We start from the raw sequence: 19,053 nt of genomic DNA, 5'->3' as shown, positions 1-19,053 counted from the left end.
CAGTTTATTGGTTACAAAGGTGGAAAAAGTTCTGAAATTATTTATCTTTGTCTCATTTTTTTACAGCACAGAAACCTGACATTTTAACAGGGGTGTGTAGACTTTTTATATCATATATATATATATATATATATATATATATATATATATACACTACGTGCAGAATTATTAGGCAAATGAGTATTTTGACCACATCATCCTCTTTATGCATGTTGTCTTACTCCAAGCTGTATAGGCTCGAAAGCCTACTACCAATTAAGCATATTAGGTGATGTGCAACTCTGTAATGAGAAGGGGTGTGGTCTAATGACATCAACACCCTATATCAGGTGTGCATAATTATTAGGCAACTTCCTTTCCTTTGGCAAAATGGGTCAAAAGAAGGACTTGACAGGCTCAGAAAAGTCAAAAATAGTGAGATATCTTGCAGAGGGATGCAGCACTCTTAAAATTGCAAAGCTTCTGAAGCGTGATCATCGAACAATCAAGCGTTTCATTCAAAATAGTCAACAGGGTGGCAAGAAGCGTGTGGAAAAACCAAGGCGCAAAATAACTGCCCATGAACTGAGAAAAGTCAAGCGTGCAGCTGCCAAGATGCCACTTGCCACCAGTTTGGCCATATTTCAGAGCTGCAACATCACTGGAGTGCCCAAAAGCACAAGGTGTGCAAAACTCAGAGACATGGCCAAGGTAAGAAAGGCTGAAAGACGACCACCACTGAACAAGACACACAAGCTGAAACGTCAAGACTGGGCCAAGAAATATCTCAAGACTGATTTTTCTAAGGTTTTATGGACTGATGAAATGAGAGTGAGTCTTGATGGGCCAGATGGCTGGATTGGTAAAGGGCAGAGAGCTCCAGTCCGACTCAGACGCCAGCAAGGTGGAGGTGGAGTACTGGTTTGGGCTGGTATCATCAAAGATGAGCTTGTGGGGCCTTTTTGGATTGAGGATGGAGTCAAGCTCAACTCCCAGTCCTACTGCCAGTTTCTGGAAGACACCTTCTTCAAGCAGTGGTACAGGAAGAAGTCTGCAAGGTAAGAAAAACATGATTTTCATGCAGGACAATGCTCCATCACACGCTTTCAAGTACTCCACAACGTGGCTGGCAAGAAAGGGTATAAAAGAAGAAAATCTAATGACATGGCCTCCTTGTTCACCTGATCTGAACCCCATTGAGAACCTGTGGTCCATCATCAAATGTGAGATTTACAAGGAGGGAAAACAGTACACCTCTCTGAACAGTGTCTGGGAGGCTGTGGTTGCTGCTGCATGCAATGTTGATGGTGAACAGATCAAAACACTGACATAATCCATGGATGGCAGGCTTTTGAGTGTCCTTGCAAAGAAAGGTGGCTATATTGGTCACTGATTTGTTTTTGTTTTGTTTTTGAATGTCAGAAATGTATATTTGTGAATGTTGAGATGTTATATTGGTTTCACTGGTAAAAATAAATAATTGAAATGGGTATATATTTGTTTTTTGTTAAGTTGCCTAATAATTATGTACAGTAATAGTCACCTGCACACACAGATATCCCCCTAAAATAGCTAAAACTAAAAACAAACTAAAAACTACTTCCAAAAATATTCAGCTTTGATATTAATGAGTTTTTTGGGTTCATTGAGAACATGGTTGTTGTTCAATAATAAAATTAATCCTAAAAAATACAACTTGCCTAATAATTTTGCACTCCCTGTATATATATATATATATGGACATTGCACTTACCTAAACTCATGCGCTTTTGTTCAGGGGTTTTTGACAACATACTTGAGAACACCATCACTATTAGCTTCTCCACATCCAAAGGCTTGGTGGGTTGTGTTGGCATTTTGGCTGTGGCTCAGCAAGGACAGCAATATGTCCAATAAAGCAGCTCCGCACAGGTAGCACAAACCAAACACAGAAAATGCTAATTTGCTGTGGAATCTACCTTAAACTGTTGCTAACTGTTTTTATTAAAAAAAAAAAAAACAACCAATTTTTTGGTCAACATGCCCCATAAAGTGTAATACTAAATAATCAAAAAATCATATGAACCCAAAAGTGATACCAATAAAAATGTCAACTTTTCCTGAAAAAGTAAAGCCTCTGCACAAGACGATTGGCAGAAAAATAAATCGAAAATGGAGACACAAAAACTTTTTTTTTCAAAAATGCTATGTTATGGAAATACAGGGTATTCAATACACCATAAAAGCCACATTTAAAGTGCCTTTATGTTCAGCCGCTTTCCTCTGGTGGAGGAGATAAGTCAGGGGCAATCCAGGCCTTGTTCATTTTCATAAGAGTCAACCGGTCAGCATTTCCAGTTGACAGGCGGATGCGCTTATCAGTTTTTATGTGTCCAGCTTGAACCCCCAATAGTTGTAAGGCACAGAGGGATCACTGAGGACGCTGACACGGTCTGCTACGTACTCCTTCACCATCTTCCAAAATGTTTCCCTCCTATTGACACTAGGCCACGCATCAGGTTGAGGGTGCTGGTGTGGTGTCATAAAAAAATTCCCAGGCCTTGGAGAGTGTTGCCCTGCCTCTGTTGGAACTTCTGTGTGTTCCCCTCATCTCCCCTCCTCGGTTGGCAGAGGAACTACGTACTCTGCAGCCAGCGTTGTCAGCTGGAAATGTTTGGAGCAATTTCTCCACAAGGACGTTCTGGTATTGCACCATTTTGCTTGTCCTCTACATCACAGGAATGAGAGATGAGAAGTTCTCTCTGTAGCGGGGGTCGAGAAGGGTGAACAACCAGTTATCGGTGTGGGGCAAAATGCATACAACTAGAGGGTCACGGGAAAGGCAGCCTAACAAAGTCAGCCATGTGTGCCAGAGTCCCAACAGACAAGACTTCGCTGTCCTTATCAGGAGGATGCCTCTCAATCTCCTCATCCTCTTCCTCCTCTTCTACCCATCCAGGCTGAACAGATGGAATAAAACTTCCATGAGTACTACCCTCTGTAGCAGAGGCAACCGACCTCCTGCTCATCCTCCTCCTCCTCATCATCATCCAATTTGCTCTAAGAAGACAAACTGAGGGTGGTCTGGCTATCACCCTGTGTACTGTCTTCCCCCATTTTCACCTCTTCCACATGCATAGCATCCGCCTTAATTGTGAGCAGCGAGCGTTTGAGTAGACACAAAAGTGGGATGGTTACGCTGATACATCATCGCCGCTCACCATCTGTGTTAATTCCTCAAAGTTGCATAAAACCTCACAGAGGTCAGACATCAATGCCCACTCGACGTTTGTGAAGAGCGGAAGCTGACTGGAAAGGCGACGACCAGGTTGCAGCTGGTATTCCACTACTGCCTTCTGCTGCTCACAAAGCCTGGCCAACTTGTGGAACTTCGAATTCCAGCGAGTGCTCACGTCACACAGCAGTCAGTGAGCTGGCAATTGCAAGTGCAGCTGCAGCGTTGCCAGACCAGCGGAAGCTGTCGATGACTTGCGGAAATGGGCACACACGCGGCATACCTTCACCAATAGCTCTGGCAAATTGGGGTAGGTTTTGAGAAACCGCTGAACCACAAGGTTAAACATGTGGGCTAGGCATGGTATGTGTGTGAGCTTGCCGAGCTCCAAAGCCGCCACCAAGTTACGGGCATTATCAGACACAACCATGCCTGGTTGTAGGTTGAGTGGTGAGAGCCACAGCTCGGTCTGGTCCCTTATCCCCTGCCACAGCTCTGCAACGTTGTGCTGTTTGTCACCTAAGCAGATCAGTTTAAGCACAGCCTGTTGCCGCTTCCCACACTGCTTCCATCTATTGACTGATGTCTGACTGGTGCTGCAAGATGATAATTCAGAGGTGGAAGTGGATGAGAAGGTGGAGGAGGAGAAGGGGGTGTTGCATCCACTAACGTAGGTGGTGGAAGAAACCCTGATGGAAGTAGGGCCCGCAATCCTTGGCGTCAGTAGCACCTGTGCCATCCCAGGGTACGACTCGCTCCCGGCCTCCACAACGTTCACCCAGTGTGCCGTCAGGGAAATGTAGCGTCCCTGGCCAAAAGCACTTGTCCATGTGTCAGTCGTTAAGTGGACCTTCCCAATAACTGCGTTGGTCAGGGCACAGGAGATGTTACGGGACACATGCTGGTGTAAGGATGGGACTGCACACCGTGACAAATAGTGGGGGCTGGGGACAGTGTAATGTGGGACAGCCACCACCATCAGGCTGTGGAAAGCCTCAGTGTCCACAAGCCTAAATGGCAACATTTCCAGGGTCAGCAATTTAGAAAGGTGTGCATTTAGTGCTATGGTCTGTGGGTGGGTGGCTGGGTATTTGCGCTTTCGTTCAAAGGCCTGGGGTATAAACATCAGTACGCTGCGCTGGGACACAAAAGTGGATGTGTTAGCTGATGGTGCTTGTGAAGGTCCAGGTACATGGCGGGAGGCTTCCGGGCCTGCGTCTTGGACAGGGGATTGGCCAGCACATAACACAGGGGAAGAGGAGGCAGTAGTGTGACCCGCAGACACTGGTTGTGGACCCAGGCGTTCGGCCCACTTATTTGGGTGCTTTGATGCCATGTGGCATATCATGCTGGTGGTGGTAAGGTTGCTAGTAGTGATGGACGAACATCAGCCAGGACGATTCGCGAACGCAAACAAATGTTCGTGAACCTCAAGTTTGCGACGGGCCCCATTCACTTTAATGGCAGGTGAACCTGAAAGACCTTCAGGTCATTATTGCAGCCACCAAATACTTACAGGAAGTACACAAATCATCCCACAACATGGACAGTGACATACCAGAGGGGGATCAATGGCAAGAATTCCCACAAAAAATATGTATTTTAATCAGGGGCCATTTTTATACATCTTAAAGGGAAACTCTCAAAAATGTGGTCTGCTGGAGCCTAGGAAAATTTTATTTTAGGCTACGGGAGTACAGGCCCCAAAAATTAGGCATTCAACTGACAGAAAACTGACAGAAAAAGTGATTATGTGGCTAGAGGTATATTAGACAGTCATTGGATATCAATTTTAACTGCAGGCCAGTACAAATAAATGTCAAATACATATGTTAAAAAGAACCAAAAATATCAAATTGGATTAAAAACATGGCTAACAAAATCCGCCCTCTTGATGGTCGTCATCAACAGGTGTTGAATTCCTCAGAGGTCCCAAACATTAGGCATTCACCGGACAGAAAAGAACAAGTAATTATGTGGCTGGAGGTATATTAGAAGTCACTCAATATCAATTTTACTGCAGGCCAGTGTAATACAGGCCCCAAACATTAGGCATTCACTGGACAGAAAAGAACAATTGATAATGTGGCTGGAGGTACATTAGGCGGTCATCGTATAACAATTTTACTGTTGACCAGTTAGATTATAGGCCCCAAAAATTATGCATTCAACATACATAAATGATCAAGTGATTATGTGGCCGGAGGTATATTAGACGGTCAATGGATATAATTTTTACTGCAGACCAGTGGACTGCAGGCCCTAAAAATTATTCAATCAATGTACCGAAAAGCACAATTGATAATGTGGCTGGAGGTAAATTAGGCGGTCATCGTATAACAATTTTACTGTTGGTCAGTTAGATTTCAGGCCCCAAAAATATGCATTCACCGTGCATAAAAGATCAAGTGATTATGTGGCTCTAGGTATTTTAAACGGTCAATGGATATAAATTTTACAGCAGGCTAGTGGACTACAGGCCCCCAAAATGATTCATTCACCATACAGAAAACCACAATTGATAATGTGACTGGACGGTAAATTAGGCAGTCACCGTATATTAATTTTACTGTTTGACAGTTAGATTACAGGCCCCATAAATGATCAAGTGATTATGTGGCTTGAGGTACATTACACGGTCATTAGATATCAATTTTACTGCAGGCCAGTACAAATAGATGTCAAATACATATGTTTAAAATAACAAAAGATATAAAATTTGATTAAAAACATGGCTAACAAAATCCCCCCTCTTGAAAAAAAAAAAAGATAATAGTTGAAATTCGATAACACGTGGTCTTCACAGGTGTTGAATTCCTCCGAGGTCCCAAACATTAGGCATTCACCGGATATAAAAGTCCTTTTATGCCGCTGTATTTACCCAAGACAGGGACCATTATTTGTTCTGGGTGTTGGCGGATATGTGTGGGTTGTCATGAGGAAATTCAATTAAACGTGGTCGTCACAGGTGTTGAATTCCTCCGAGATCCATGCCTCATTTATTTTTAGAAATGTGAGGCCGTTCACACTGTCGTGAGCTAGGTGAGTGCATTTATTGGACATGATCCCCCCTGCTGCGCTGAACGTCCTTTCGGACAGGACACTCGACGAAGGGGAAGCCAGCTCTGGCCACAGGTCAAGCCTGCACACCCAGTAGTCAAGGTGTTCCTCGCTTCTCAGAGCGTCCACATCAGCCATTGACCCGATGTAGTCGGACACCTGTGGGTCTAGGCGTTCCCTGAGACTGGATCTGGAGGGCGGCTGTCGATGGGTTGGCAGCAAGACTGATCTTATATCCAAAGTGACCAACACATCTTCAAACCGCCCTCTTCCTGCATGCGCTGTAGGATTGCTACTAGCAACTGTTTCTCTGTGGGTGGAAATTCCTCTGCCAGCGCCCGCAACAGCAGAATGCAGCATCTCTAGCAGCAAGGCTTGGAAATACTGCATTCTGACAGCCCTCTGTGATGCTAGTAATATGTCCGCCATTTTATGTTTGTCTCGGGAGTTGAAGTACGTTGCCACCCAGTACTGGTCCTTTTTATACGGGGATCCCTCTTCAAACACTGGAGCATGAAGGCCCCCATTTGCATTAAATTGGAAGCGGTGGAGCTGCCTGGCTCCTGCTCATCGCCCAGGAGAATGTCGTCCTCGGTCTCCACCCCCCCATCCACGGACAACACCAGGGATCCCAGAAAAGTTTAAAGCCTACTCTTCTTGCTCCTCCTCCTCCCGCCAGGCGCCAGCCTTCTCTGACTACTATTCAGACTCCTGCTGACTTGTCTCAGATGGAGTAGGCCCCCCCTCCCCCCCGGGAATTAATTCAGCATTGTGACTTCCTCATCTTCCTGCTCCTGCTCCTCAACAGCTTGATCAATTACACAACGCAATGCATGCTCCAGAAAGAAGGCGTAAGGTACGATGTCACTGATGAGCAGCCACTGGTGCGGTGAAAAAAAAAACAAGCTCCCCAGAACCTGTCCCTCCACAGATTTCATACAGGTACTGTAGTCATTAACGGCACGTTTCTGCTGGAGAAGCCTATCAAGCATATACAAGGTGGAGTTCCAGCGCGTCGGGCAGTCAGAAATCAGACGTCTGACGGGCAAGTGGTGTCGCCGCTGAACGTCAGCCGTGTAAGATAGAAACATAGAAACATAGAATATGTCGGCAGATAAGAACCATTTGGCCCATCTAGTCTGCCCAATTTACTGAATACTATGAATAGCCCCTGGCCCTATCTTATATGAAGGATGGCCTTATGCCTATCCCATGCATACTTAAACTCCTTCAGTGTATTTGCAGCTACCACTTCTGCAGGAAGGCTATTCCATGCATCCCCTACTCTCTCAGTAAAGTAATACTTCCTGATATTACTTTTAAATCTTTGCCCCTCTAATTTAAAACTATGTCCTCTTGTAGCAGTTTTTATTCTTTTAAATATTCTCTCCTCTTTTACCTTGATGATTCCCTTTATGTATTTAAAAGTTTCTATCATATCCCCTCTGTCTCGTCTTTCTTCCAAGCTACACATGTTAAGGTCCTTTAATCTTTCCTGGTAAGTTTCATACTGCAATCCATGTACCAGTTTAGTAGCTCTTCTCTGAACTCTCTCCAAAGTATCAATATCCTTCTGGAGATATGGTCGCCAGTTTTGCGCACAATACTCCAAATGAGGTCTCACTAGTGCTCTGTAGAGCGGCATGAGCACCTCCCTCTTTCTACTGATAATGCCTCTCCCTATACACCCAAGCATTCTGCTAGCATTTCCTGCTGCTCTATGACATTGTCTGCTACCTTTAAGTCTTCTAAAATAATGACCCCTAAATCCCTTTCCTCAGATACTGAGGTTAGGACTGTATTACTGATTTTATATTCTGCTCTTGTTTTTTTTTTGCCTCAGGTGCATTATCTTGCACTTATCAACATTACATTTTAGTTGCCAGATTTTTGACCATTCTTCTAGTTTTCCTAAATCCTTTTACATTTGGTGTATCCCTCCAGGAACATCAACCCCGTTACAAATCTTTGTGTCATCAGCAAAAAGACACATCTTACCATCGAGGCCTTCTGCAATTTCGCTGATAAAGATATTAAACAATATGGGTCCCAGAACAGATCCCTGAGGTACTCCACTGGTAACAAGACCATAATCTAAATATACTCCATGGACTACAACCCTCTGTTGTCTGTCCCTCAGCCACTGCCTAATCCATTCAACAATATGGGAGTCCAAGCACAAAGACTATAATTTATTGATAAGCCTTCTATGTGGGACAGTATAAAAAGCCTTACTAAAGTCAAGATAAGCGATGTCTACTGCCCCTCCGCCATCTATTATTTTAGTCACCCAATCAAAAAAATCTATAAGATTAGTTTGAAATGATCTCCCTGAAATAAACCCATGCTGTTTTTCATCTTTCAATCCATGGGATTTTAGATGTTCCACAATCCTCTCCTTAAGTATGGTTTTCATTTATTTCCCCACTATTGATGTCAGGCTAACTGGCCTATAGTTGCCCGATTCCTCCATACTACCTTTCTTGTAAATGGGCACAACATTTTCTAATTTCCAATCTTTTGGGACGACTCCGAGTACCAGTGATTGTTTAAATAAATCTGTTAATGGTTTTGCTAGTTCACCACTAAACTCTTTTAATAGCTTTGGGTGTATCCCATCAGGTCCATGTGACTTATTTGTATTAATTTTAGACAGTTGACTTAGAACCTCTTCCTCTGTAAAGACACATGCATCAAAAGATTCATTAGTCTTCTTTCCTAACTGAGGTCCTTTTCCTTCATTTTCCTTTGTAAAAACTGAACAGAAGTATTCATTGGCAGTCAGCTAGTTCTTTGTATTCTTCCATATACCTTCCTTCCTTTGTTTTTAATTTGGTAATTCCTTGTTTTAGTTTCCTTTTTTCATTTATGTATCTGAAGAATGTCTTATCGCCTCTTTTCACTGACTGAGCTAATTTCTCTTCTGCCTGTGCTTTAGAAGCTCTTATAACTTGATTGGCCTCTCTCTGCCTAATCTTATAAATTTGCCTGTCATCCTCGTTTTTATTTTATTTTATATAATTACTAAATGCTATCTTTTTGTTTTTAATGATTTTGGCCACTTCTGCTGAGTACCACATGGTCTCTTCCTTTTTTTTTTCTTTCACTGACAGCAATTATCTGTTGCCTTCAATAGTACCACTTTTAAGTAGTCCCATTTCTCCTGTACTCCATTGAAACTGTTCCAATCTGATAGGGACTCGTATACCTCTAATCTAATTTTATAAAAGTCAGTTTTTCTGAAATCTAAAACTTTTGTTTTTGTGTGATGTGACTCAGTCACTGTACTTATAGTAAACCACACTGACTGGTGATCACTAGATGCCAAGCTTTCCCCTACAGTAATATCAGATACCAAATTCCCATTTGTGAATACTGAATCTAAAATGGCCTCCTTCTGTGTTGGCTCCTCCGCTACTTGCTGTAGAGATAATCCCAGTAGGAAAGATAAAATATGTGTTAGAAAAGATAAAATAATGGAGGGCACTCAGATGACTGGGTATATAGATAGTTGTCGATACAACTATAATATTGACGGTTTATTAGATAAAATATAAATTATGTAGAATATATACACATACAATGCTGGATCCGTCGATTCAGCAAACTTGAAGCATATATAATTAACAAGTACCTTAATTGGCTCACTATAAAATAGTCTTTTGGACTATGTATTAACCTGCTTGTACAGGTGATCAGTCTGTACAGAGGTATTCCTTCAAATAAAAATAAAATAAAATTATGTGCACATTAAAATTCCTGGTATTATCAGTATTGTTGCTCAATTCCAGAGTGAGTATTTGCGGCCGTATATACTAAGGAACAGTCTTACCCCGTCAGTTGCAAGTCTCAGGGGAGATTCTGTATGTGCAATGTCCCGATGTACAGGCGATGGTCCGGTCCTAGATGGCGTTGGTGCGCACGTGGTGTGATGCTCCCTCGGCGTCTCTCTCCGCTGCGGCGTCCTGGGTCCCCGCTTCCGCTTCCTATGCCCCACGTGATTCAGGGGATGATGTATAGATAGTGAACAGCTGGCTAGTTTTCTTTATAGGAAGTCCTTATATAAATTATCGGCTGGGAATTTTCTTTTGGGAATTTTCTTTACGGGATATTCTTGAATAACTCAGATATTAGAAGCCCATATATAATAATATAATCCCAGTAGGGAATTTAGAATATCTGTACTCCTGGCAGAACTAGCTATTTTGGCTTTCCAGTTTAGATCAGGAAGATTAAAGTCTCCCATAATGATAACTTCCCCTTTCAATGTCATTCTAGCTATTTCCTCAACTAGTAGATCATCTAATTCTTTGACTTGACTAGGTGGTCTATATATCACGAGTTACCTTATGATTATCAAGCTGTAACCCAAACTGACTCTAAATTGTTCTCACTAACTTGTATTAAATTAGATTTTATGCTATCTTTCACATACAGGGCCACCCCCCCCCCCCCCCCTTTCTTGCCTTCTCAGTCTTTCCTATATAGAGAGAACCCTGGTATTGTTATATTTCCAGGTATTACTCCCATTGAACCATGTCTCTGAAACAGCCACTAAATCTACATTCTCAGATGCCATTATAGACTCAAGTTCATTGATCTTTTACCCTAAACTGCGAGCATTTGTAGACAAGACTCTGAGCTTGTCATTTCTTAACCTATGTGCTACTGGCATCTTCTGGCATTGTTCCGGGGGGGCAGTCGGACTGCTGGATTATCACTCTTTTGCCACCTTTCTTAGTTGAAAAGCTCCTTAGCAAATACTTTGGACTGTTCACTGAGGACATTCGTTCCCTTGAGAGAAAGATGCAAACCATCTTTCTTGTACAGTTCTTTTCCATTCCAACGAGTTCTAACATGAGACACAAAGCCAAACCCTTGGTTCAGACATCATTCACCAAGCCATACATTGAATTCCTTAATGCGCATCTTACTGTAATGCTGAAGGTTATGCACAGGCAAAACTGCAGAGAATGAAACAGTCAATGCAACCTCCTGTATATCATTACCAAGTGTGTGAAAAGCTTCCTTCACCTTTGAAACCTCATTACAAGCCAGATCATTTGTCCCAAGATGGACAATAACATCCACCTCCCTTTCCTGCTTTGCTTGCCTAACAATATTAAGGATGTGTTGTTTGTCCCTGCTAGCGGTAGCACCAGGGAGACATCTCACAAAACCATTTTCCTCAAACTTCACACCTCTTGATAGAATTGCCCACTAACAGCTGCTTACTATCAGTCCTCACCTTATCTTTTTTGTCTTTGGCTGCAGTTTTGCATACTTTAGGCATAGAAGATGATTGTTCCTCACCCACTGTGCCTGAGCCATCCTCCATGTTACTCTCGCGCTCTGAAAGATTATGGAGAGCCACAGACTGGGGACATGTCTTCTATCAACAACTCTAAGTCTACCAGAACCTGCAGTAACCCATCTTCCATTTCTAGGGAGCCTCTGTGACAGTGGCATTACAACGTTCCCAGCCTGAGTTTGTTTAACAGTTAATTTACAAATTTCAGATTTCAAAAATGCTATTTCCTGCTGCATTACTGAGAGCTGTCTACAGATGAGACAGCATCCAAACCTCCGAAGAGTGGAACCTGAAATAAAAGCACAACAATTCCTACACAGAACCAGGTCTGCCATTTTAAAGAGGGGAAATATTTTAAACAAACAAATCTTACTTTTTTAGATTGTATCCACCTCCAGATTACCTCCTGAGTATCTAGTGAATATCTCTAGTGCACTTAGAAATGCTGCCCTTTGAGAATGATGCAAGCTATAATTAGGCAAGTTAATACTATGTTGCTATATATACACACACTCCCACAAAAGCTCCTCCCACAACAACAAATTTAACACCTTGATCACCCTATGCTCATTTACAATCAGACAATAGCAAAAATCTGTCTAAAAAATTCCTTACCTTTTTTGAAGCACAGTGTCTGAGTAGCCACCAAAAACACAGCTGAAGTTCTGCTACAGTGGGAAAGCTCTAAGTTAGTCTCCTAAATATCTTAGATGCACTTAGTAATGCTGCACTTTGAGAATGCTGCAAGCTATAATAAGGCAAGCTAATACTATGTTGCTATATATACACACACTCCCATAAAAGCTCCTCCCCAACAACAAATTTAACACCTTAATCACCCTATGCTCATTTGCAATCAGACAATAGCAAAAATCTGTCTAACAAATTCCTTAACTGTTTTGAAGCACAGTGTCTGAGTAGCCAACTAAAAACACAGCTGAAGTTCTGCTACAGTGGAAAAGCTCTAAATTAGTATCCTGAATATCTCAGATGCACTTAGTAATGCTGCACTTTAAGAATGCAGCAGATCTTCTAAAATGGATTTTCCTGGCCTGCCGCAATACGTCCTGGACCACGGGGTATTTGTAAACGATTCGCTGCTCAACTAAGTTCAGGACGTGTGCCATGCACGGCATGTGTGTCATTTTGCCCTGCTTCAACGCTATCAGCAGATTGGCACACTTGTCGCACACCACTTTACCAACTGTCAAATTGAGTGGGGTTAGCCACTGATTGGCCTGTGACCGCAGAGCTGACTGAAAGAAGTGCAGGACCGAGGACCGGTGTGGCTCTTGGCTTCCAGGCATAACAGCCGCAGCACAGCATGCTAACGTCTCAACTGGCATGTCAAATAGGTTCTGGCGAGGTTGGGGGTGCAGCAGAAGAGGTGGTAGCAGTGTAAAAGGAGGAGTCAGCCGAGAAGAAGACAGAGGATGGAGTGGGAGGAGGAGAAGAGTCAGGCCTGCATGCAATCCGTGGCGGTAACACCAAATCCACACGGGTGCCACGGGTTACATGCTTGACGGCCATCAGAAGGATCACCCAGTGGGTAGTAAAAGTTATGTACTTTCCCTGCCCGTGTTTGCTAGACCACGTGTCTGTGGTCAGATGTATCTTGGCACCGACACTGTGTACCAGAGATATATTCACTTTCCGCTGAACGTGGCCATGTAGCTTTGGGATGCCCTTCTGGGAGAAATATTTCCTTCCGGGGACCTTCCATTGCAGTGTGCCAATGGCCACAACTTTTCTAAAGTCCTCTGAGACCACCAATTCATATGGCAGTAGTTGGCGGGCTAACAGTTCCGATAAGCCAGTGGTCAGCCAGCGTCATCATTTTTCTACTCTCAGACATTTTGGCCACAGAAGCCTGCCATGTGCCAGATGAACGCTTAGCAACATCCCTAGCAACCAATAGAAAAGTTGCCTCCCCTTACTATTGCCGAAAATTCGCAATAGCGTAAATATATTGGAACACTCTCTCTGCATATAAAGCTATTCTAATGTTCTGCCATGCCAACCATTTTCTCCAGTCTCAGGAAATTTATACCAGCTTGAAAAATGTAGCATGAGTGACCCACGCCTGTATTTCATGAGCATTACGTGAATATTACATTGCCGATTTTCGCAATCAACAATATAATCTTGAATTTGCTAATATATGACGAATGTTCTACAAAATATTCGTGAAATATTGTGAATTCTATATTGCCCACTATTCATCACTAAAATACATTACCTATGGGTTCCCAAGTCACTTTGATCTTATAAAGATCTGGTGAATGTTCTCTTGAGAAACTGAAAGCTTTAGTTAGTGAAATCTTGGGAGAAACTTTAGGAAATATTCACCAGGCCCATGGCACCTACTATAACTTAAACCTGAGCTAAATTATTTAAAGAGTATCTGCTTAAACCAGCCATAATGCCTGGTACAGACAACCGAATTGATTAAAAACATACCTATCAGGGCAGAGTCTGACCGCAGAGTGTGATGGCAGCATATTACTGCAGCTCCACACAGCCACAGTACAGATCCTCATCAGAAGCAGTTATTTTCACTTTACCATGGTAAAGATTGGCAAAGATAAGTCCCGTGAGCAAGCTACCCCCACCGGGACGTCCAGAAACCAAGCGGACATGGTTCAATTCATAAGAAGACAGCCGTTAGCCCCGGTCGGGGACATAAAATGGCGCAGCTCCCCACCACTGATATGGAAGATGACTCGGAGGCAGATGTGGGGAGCATGGAGGCGGCTGCTGCAGGAGACCATTAGCCGATCACTAAAGCTTTCCTGAAAAAGATCATATTAAAAGCACTGAATCCAGTGATCCAGGACCTTTGAGAGATCAAAAGCGACTTGAAAAAATATTGGTCACCGATGCAACCACATCAATTTCTGTGATATGGCTGGACACATGATCAAAGCCCAAGAAACCCAACTGAATAAGGCTTTACTTTATCTCAAGATATGAATTACAGGAGCAGGTGCAAGAACATTAGAATCAAAGGACTTCCGGAGCTATATGGCGCCGAAACCCTGAATGGAGTGGCACAGCAGATATTTACTTTATTACTCGATAGAGCATCTAAAATAGTAGTGGAACGAATCCATAGTGCATTGCATCCGACACCTAAAGAGGGAGAACCTGCCAGAGACGTAATCTGTAGCCTTCTGAGCTTTGTAGACACCTCAGCTATACTGAAAGCCAGCAAGGACCACGCCACTCTCTGCCATGATGGCCACCTGATACAATTATTTCAGGATATTTTTCCTACCATACTCACCAAACGGCATATACTCCGTCCTCTGCTAAAAAAGCCTAGACAAATGCAACTCCTCTATACCTGGCTATGCCCCTTTGGGCTAGCAATACAGAAAGACGAATGCAGAATCCAGATCCATACACTGGACGACCTAACAGAAGCTTGGCCACGTCTGGGTATACCCCTATGAAACTCCCATCTTTGATGCCTACACCATCGGATGTCATCCTTCCAGATCTGCCGCAGGCGGAACCATGGTCGGTGGTGTCTCGCGTGAAAACAGCTAAGCAGAAGAAGAATGGTGTGAGAGGCACCAAAGAACTGGACACTTGAGTGTCATCTACTTTTATGCAATATAGATCAACCACAATTTTGATGTCACCCTTCTTCTTGGATGGGACTTGTGCCCCATCCCCAGGAAGAGCTGAGAACAGACTATCATTACTGCATCACTTAAGTATTTCACCTACTTGTGTAGGACTAGAGTCGTGGCCAAAAGTTTTGAGAATTACATAAATATTGGAAATTGGAAAAGTTGCTGCTTAAGTTTTTATAATAGCAATTTGCATATACTCCATAATGTTATGAAGAGTGATCAGATGAATTGCATAGTCCTTCTTTGCCATGAAAATTAACTTATTCCCCAAAAACTTTTTCACTGCATTTCATTGCTGTCATTAAAGGACCTGCTGAGATCATTTCAGTAATCGTCTTGTTAACTCAGGTGAGAATGTTGACGAGCACAAGGCTGGAGATCATATGTCAGGCTTATTGGGTTAAAATGGCAGACTTGGCCTGTTGAAAGGAGGGTGATGCTTGAAATCATTGTTCTTCCATTGTTAACCATGGTGACCTGCAAAGAAACGCATGCAGCCATCATTGCGTTGCATAAAAATGGCTTCACAGGCAAGGATATTGTGGCTACTAAGATTGCACCTCAATCAACAATTTATAGGATCATCAAGAACTTCAAGGAAAGAGGTTCAATTCTTGTTAAAAAGGCTTCAGGACATCCAAGAAAGTCCAGCAAGCGCCATGATCGTCTCCTAAAGAGGATTCAGCTGCGGGATCGGAGTGCCACCAGTGCAGCGCTTGCTCAGGAATGGCAGCAGGCAGGTGTGAGCACATCTGCACGCACAGTTAGGCGAAGACTTTTGGAAGATGGCCTGGTGTAAAGAAGGGCAGCAAAGAAGCCACTTATCTCCAAAAAAACATCAGGGACAGATTGATCTTCTGCAGAAAATATGGTGAATGGACTGCTGAGGACTGGGGCAAAGTCATATTCTCTGATGAAGCCTCCTTCCGATTGTTTGGGGCATCAAGAAAAAGGCTTGTCCGGAGAAGAAAAGGTGAGCGCTACCATCAGTCCTGTGTCATGCCAACAGTAAAGCATCCTGAGACCATTCATGTGTGGGGTTGCTTCTCATCCAAGGGAGTAGGCTCACTCACAATTTTGCCCCAAAACCCGGACATGAATAAAGAATGGTACCAAAACACCCTCCAACAGCAACTTCTTCCAACAATCCAACAACAGTTTGGTGAAGAACAATGCATTTTCCAGCATGATGGAGCACCGTGCAATAAGGCAAAAGTGATAACTAAGTGGTTCGGGGACCAAAACGTTGACATTTTGGGTCCATGGCCTGGAAACTCCCCAGATCTTAATCCCATTGAGAACTTGTGGTCAATCCTCAAGAGGCGGGTGGACAAACAAAAACCCACTAATTCTGACAAACTCCAAGAAGTGATTATGAAAGAATGGGTTGCTATCAGTCAGGAATTGGCCCAGAAGGTGATTGAGAGCATGCCCAGTCGAATTGCAGAGGTCCTGAAAAAGAAGGGCCAACACTGCAAATACTGACTCTTTGCATAAATGTCATGTAATTGTCGATAAAAGCCTTTGAAACGTATGAAGTGCGTGAAATTATATTTCACTACATCACAGAAACAATTGAAACAAAGATCTAAAAGCAGTTTAGCAGCAAACTTTGTGAAAACTAATATTTGTATCATTCTCAAAACTTTTGGCCACGACTGTAAGCTACTTGAGCAACTCTTTTGCTGACTTTACCTCTTATTCATGCTTTATAGATTTCTGTGCATAGTTATATTAGAGTGTAATGTACCTTTTCTTTTCTTATGTTTTCTCCTTATGTAAACATGAACGAAGGCATATGGTGCAGTGGTCCGTGCTGGGGGGTGCACTGGACAGGGGCCTCCTCATGTGGGCAAGCTGTAGCTTGTGAGGCACTGCTGGCAAGCCTTGGAATGCTTATACTTCATCTGGTGTGCGGGGTGGTGACAGCAGCACAATGTGCACTCTGTCTTCCTTACCCAGGTTGAGCTCAGATGGGTTGTATATATAACCACCATGCTAAGTTCTGCCTTTTATATCTTATTTTATTATACTCAAACTCCTTCATGTATATATAGATATCGATAATAAGGAGGATGGAAAAACGGTGTCTCGGATCAGGATGACACTCCCCCTCTTATTCCTCTCTAACATAACCTTTAATATGTTGTTTTTTCTTCTGTTTTTCATGGCATTTAGATTTCAAGTTGCTAGTTTTCAAAAAGACATTGCTGTGCTGTTTATTACTGCTTTTTTGCTGTATACTGACTCACTACATCACTATGGCTTCTACCTGCTTAAGATCCAGATAATCCCTCCCTTCCCAAGGGACACGCTTAAGAAAGTGCTCTTATCCCCACCTCCCTGCATATATGCAACATGTCTGAAATCATAGTATGTACCTATAATGTCAAGGGACCTAATTCCCCTGCTAAGCGCAGTCACCTGTTGTCCTTACTGCATAAAGACAAGGTTTCTATATTGCTATTGCAAGAAGCACATTTTAAAACCAGGAAAATACCCAAACTACACACTTATTATTTTTCCACATGGTACCACCATACTAATGATCAGTCGGCCTCGAAAGGAGTTTCCATAGCACTGCACACAGAGCTCCCTTTCACCCTTCTGTCAGGCCACAATGATACAAGGGTGAGCTATTTTCCTTAAAGGCAAGATAGGCACCACCATATATACTATAGCTAATATATATATATATATATATATATATATATATATATATATATATGTCCCAAATACCTCTCAGACCTCTTGGTTGTTATGAATTCTGAAAGATCTCAAGGCCTTTGCAGAGGGACCTATTATATTGGGAGGAGATTTTAATCTTTCAATAAGCCCACTACTAGACTTCTCTACAAAGCGCTCTGTACAATCTAAATCAAGCCTCCACAGACTTTGTAATAGATTATGGATGCTGAATCTTGTAGATACCTGGAGATTGATGCACCCTACAGATGCTGACTATATTTTTTATTCAACTCCACACAGGTCACACCAAAGGTTGGACTACCTTTTCATAAATGATAGCCTCCTTCCTGTGTTAGCTTAGACTAGAATAGGCCCCTCCACTTTCTTAGATCATTCTCTGTTGTTTATATATCTGCGATTACAGGACCTGCCCAGAAGGGAGTGGACCTGGTGACTGAGACACTCTTGGACAACCCGGATGATGTTCAGTCTCTCACACGGTAGCTTCAATCCTTTTTTGATACCAACTCCACTCCAGGTATGTCAGAGGCTGTTGTGTGGGAGACACATAAATCCTTTATGAGAGGACTTTTGATATCTTTAGGCACTCGAACAAAAAGAAAGAGGGAACGGGAAGTTCTAGCTATCCTGACTCAGATCCTTAGAAACCTCACATAAGCAGACTCAGAGTCAGACTGAACAAAACGAGCTACAATCTCTGCGCATCAGCTTGAAAATATTCTGAACAAGAAGCGAGCTAAAAATATGATGTATTATAAGCAAAGAATCTATGAATCTATGCACATGGAGATAAGGGAGGGGAATTAATGTTAGCATTTATAAAAAAAAGAGACAGGAAAAGTCCTTTGTTTCCTGCATAAATACCTGAGGAGGTGAGTTGCTTACCCACACTTTGGACATAGCAAGAGATTTCAGTATTTTCTAATCCTCACTGTATAATATAAAAACCTAAAAAAATCTCAGAATTCTAATAGGAAATCAAATATATTGAGATTTCAAGAAGCTCTCAAGATGCTTTCTCTTGCTGTAGCTGAGGCTACTGAGCTGACCACACCTATAACCATTCAAAAGTCAAGAATACATTGGATTCCTTCCCTTCAGGGAAGAGCCCAGGTCCGGACGGTTTTCCTTACGATATT

This window comes from Bufo gargarizans, chromosome 4, assembly GCF_014858855.1.
Source record: "Bufo gargarizans isolate SCDJY-AF-19 chromosome 4, ASM1485885v1, whole genome shotgun sequence".
Taxonomy (NCBI): Eukaryota; Metazoa; Chordata; class Amphibia; order Anura; family Bufonidae; genus Bufo; species Bufo gargarizans.
The sequence above is the reverse complement of the archived record's forward strand: the minus strand, read 5'-3'. Positions refer to the sequence as shown.